Raw genomic sequence first — 4,207 nt, 5'->3', positions numbered from 1 at the left:
GACTCTAATGTTGGATCAAAGACTCACCATGTTCCAAAAATCGATATGAGGAAGTTTGATGGCAAGGATCCCGCCACATGGATATTACAGATGGAGCAATTCTTCGATCTCAATAATGTGCAAAACACACAAAAGGTACGTATGGCAACTTTATATTTGGAACCAAATCAGTTTGTATGGTATCAATGGCTTTGATCTCGTAAACAATTTATCACTTGGGCAATTTTTACGGAAGAATTGATAGCACATTATGAGGATACAAAAAGCAACACTTTTTTTAGCCAATTGATAAGTCTCAAACAAAAGGGTTCAATAATGGAGCACATTGAGGAGTTCCAAAAATTGAACATAAGGGTAAAAGATATTCCAGAGGAGCATAGGATTGATGTGTTCATAGGGTCTTTAAAGGATAATATCCAACATGATGTTCGCCTTTGGGAACCTGATTCATTAGAGAAGGCATTCAGGTTAGCAAGAAAAATGGAAAGCAAAATTATGGCAACCAGGAAGCATACCACTCACAACTATAAAGACGGAAGTGTTGTTGCCACTAGTCTTCCACAACCTATAAGGTTGACACCACAACAATTGGAAGAAAAAAGAGCAAAAGGGCTTTGTTACAGTTGTGATAGCAAATACACTAAAGGTCATAAGTGTGCTGAGAAGAAATTATTCTACATAGATTGTGAAGAGGAAGAAGAAAAGGAGCAAGAAAGGTCAAAAGAAGAGGATATACTCCAGGAACAAAGCCTAGATGAAGAACAAATAAATCCGACCATATCTTGTAATGCATTGGCAGGAATTACCACTCCTCAAACCATCAAGATAGAAGGACAAATCAAGAAGAAAAAGGTAATAGTGTTGATTGATTCAGGAAGCACCCACAATTTTATTCATTGTAAGGTAGCAAAAGAATTGAATTGCTTCCTATATCCAGCACCAGAGTGTCAAGTGATGATTGCAAATGGAGGAACAATAAATTTCTCTGGAAAGTGCCATAATATCAAGCTATCCATGGGAGAATATGTATTGACTAGCCCAATGCTTTCCATTCCAATGGGAGGTGCTGATGTTGTACTAGGAGTCCAATGGCTACAATCCTTGGGTACAATAGCTTTTAATTTTCAAGAACTTTTCATCAAATTTTCTACGGAAGGAAAGGAAGTTGAATTAAGGGGTATTGCAGGGAAACCAGGAAAGATAATCAGCTCTAATGGTATGACAAAGCTTCTAAAAAAGGAGCAAAGAGGTGTAATTGCACAATTATGTTCGCTAGATGTTTCCACATCGGAATCATCTATTTCTCCAGATCTCCAAAAAGTCCTGGACAATCATTCCAAGGTATTTGAGACTCCCAAAGGTCTCCCACCTATGCGTGATCATGATCATGCTATTCATCTGATTCCAGGAAGTGTTCCTCCAAACATCAGGCCGTACAGATATCCCTATGTCCAAAAGAGTGAAATTGAACGTATGGTTGCAGAAATGCTAGAGGCTGGTATAATTCAACCGAGTCAAAGTTCTTTCTCTGCTCCAGTAGTATTGGTGCACAAGAAGGATGGATCATGGCGCATGTGTCCAGATTATAGGGAGCTCAACAAGCTCACTATTAAAGATAAGTTCCCCATTCCTGTCATTGATGAATTACTGGATGAATTGCATGGATCAATTTACTTCACCAAGTTGGATCTTCGTTCAGGATATCATCAAATCAGAATGAAGACTGAAGACATTCCGAAAACAACATTTAGAACTCATGAGGGTCATTATGAATTTTTGGTCATGCCTTTTGGCCTTACCAATGCACCTTCAACATTTCAAGGTTTGATGAATTCAATTTTCAAACCATTCCTTAGAAAATTTGTGTTAGTATTTTTTGATGATATACTAATCTACAGCAAGTCTTGGAAGGATCATGTTGAACATGTTGACAGGGTGCTACAACTATTGGAGGAGAAACAATTATATGCAAAAAGATCCAAATGTTTCTTTGGAGTCCAGGAGGTGGAATATTTGGGTCATATTGTATCTCATGAAGGAGTTAAGGTAGACCCTAGCAAAATTAAAGCCATTAAGGAATGGAAAATCCCCACATCCATAAAGCATCTGCGAGGATTTCTTCGGTTGACAGGGTATTATCGCAAGTTTGTTAAGAATTATGGGAGAATAGCAGCACCTCTAACAACATTATTGAAGAAAGATGCATTTTCATGGACTCCAAAAGCAACAAAGGCCTTTGAACATCTTAAAGAGGCAATGTGCCAAGCACCGGTCTTAGCTACACCGGACTTCACAAAAACCTTTATTGTGGAATGTGATGCTTCAGGAAATGGAATTGGTGTTGTTCTAATGCAAGATGAAAGACCCATTGCTTTTGAAAGTCGTCCAATCAAGGGAAAGTTTTTAAGCAAAGCTATTTATGAGAAGGAAATGTTGGCAATACTCCATGCACTTAAGAAATGGCGACCCTACCTAATGGGAAGACACTTCAAGGTAAAAACGGATCATGATAGCCTTAAATACTTTTTAGAACAAAGATTATCCTCTGAAGAGCAACAAAAGTGGGTCACAAAGATGTTGGGTTATGACTTTGAAATCATCTACAAAAAAGGAAAGCAAAATGTGGTGGCAGATGCACTCTCAAGAAAGGATGAGGATGTGGAAGCATTGTTGTGCGCCATTTCTATTATCCAACCAGATTGGATAAACGAAGCAAGGGAGGAATGGAAGAATGACGAAGAAGTGTGGGCACTTATTCGAAAGTTACAACAAGATTCCAGTACGTCTGATACATTTAGCTGGCAAAATGATTCGTTATGGTACAAAGATCGCTTATACCTCTGTAAGAATTCCCAGCTAAAACAAAAGATTCTTATGGAATTGCACACTTCTCCCTTAGGAGGGCACTCAGGATTTTTAAAAACTTACCACAGGGTTAAGAAGGAATTTTTTTGGGATGGCCTTAAATCAGATATTCAAAAGTTTGTGGCGGAATGTTTGGTTTGCCAACAAAATAAAGTTGAAACAATTAAGACACCAGGTCTATTACAACCTTTATCCATTCCAAGCCAACGTTGGGAGGAGGTTTCAATGGATTTTATCACAGGTTTACCCAAGTCTGAGGGAAAGAGTGTCATCATGGTGGTAGTTGACAGACTTACCAAGTATGCACACTTTTGTGCATTATCACATCCATTTAAAGCCAGTACAGTTTCTACTGCATTTATGGAAACAATTCAAAAGCTACATGGAAACCCAAAGATTATTGTAAGTGACAGAGATCCCATTTTCACTGGAAATTTTTGGACAAAATTATTTTCTTGTCTTGGTACTCAGTTAGCTCATAGCTCATCTTATCATCCTCAATCTGATGGGCAAACTGAGATAGTAAACAAATGTTTGGAAGGATATCTTCGTTGCTTTGTATCTGATAAACAGACACAATGGGTCAAATGGTTGCCTCTGGCTGAATGGTGGTATAACACTTCCTTCCATACAGCAACAAAAATGACCCCATTTATGGCACTTTATGGGTATCAACCACCATCCATCACATCATATTTAAGAGAAAATTCTAAGGTTCAGGCAGTGGAACATCACATCGAACATCAACAACAAGTCCTCCAACTCTTAAAGGATAACCTCGTGTTGGCACATAATAGAATGAAACAACAGGCAGATCAACATCGCAGTGAAAGAAGTTTTGATGTAGGTGATTGGGTATTCCTACGGCTACAACCATATAAGCAAATGTCCCTCAAGCAAGCTAAGAAGGATAATAAATTATCACCAAAGTATTATGGTTCGTACAAGGTGTTGCAAAAGATTGGTACTATGGCATACAAATTGGAGCTTCCTGCAGCTTCTCGATTGCACCCAGTTTTCCATGTTTCATGTTTAAAGAAGGTTATAGGCGACAAGCTCCCAGTTCAAACAATATTGCCAGAACTTGACGAGGAAGGAAAAATTATATTGGAACCGGAAGCAGTCACAGAAACAAGAACTCGACAGCTACGAAATCGATCAATTTCAGAGTATCTTATCAAGTGGAAGAACTTATCCGCTGAAGATTCCACATGGGAGGATGAGAATTTTATGCAGAAGTATCCATAACTACTCAAGTGTTGAGGACAACACTTTTTTGAAGGAGAGGGGCATGTTGGGTCCCTATAATACTAGTGATTACCCCATTACTATTGTAGTTATA

This window comes from Pinus tabuliformis, chromosome 2_1, assembly GCF_031772625.1.
Source record: "Pinus tabuliformis cultivar Carrire ecotype Pingquan chromosome 2_1, CPIR1, whole genome shotgun sequence".
In the NCBI taxonomy this organism is placed as follows: domain Eukaryota; kingdom Viridiplantae; phylum Streptophyta; class Pinopsida; order Pinales; family Pinaceae; genus Pinus; species Pinus tabuliformis.
Note: the sequence above shows the minus strand (reverse complement) of the source record.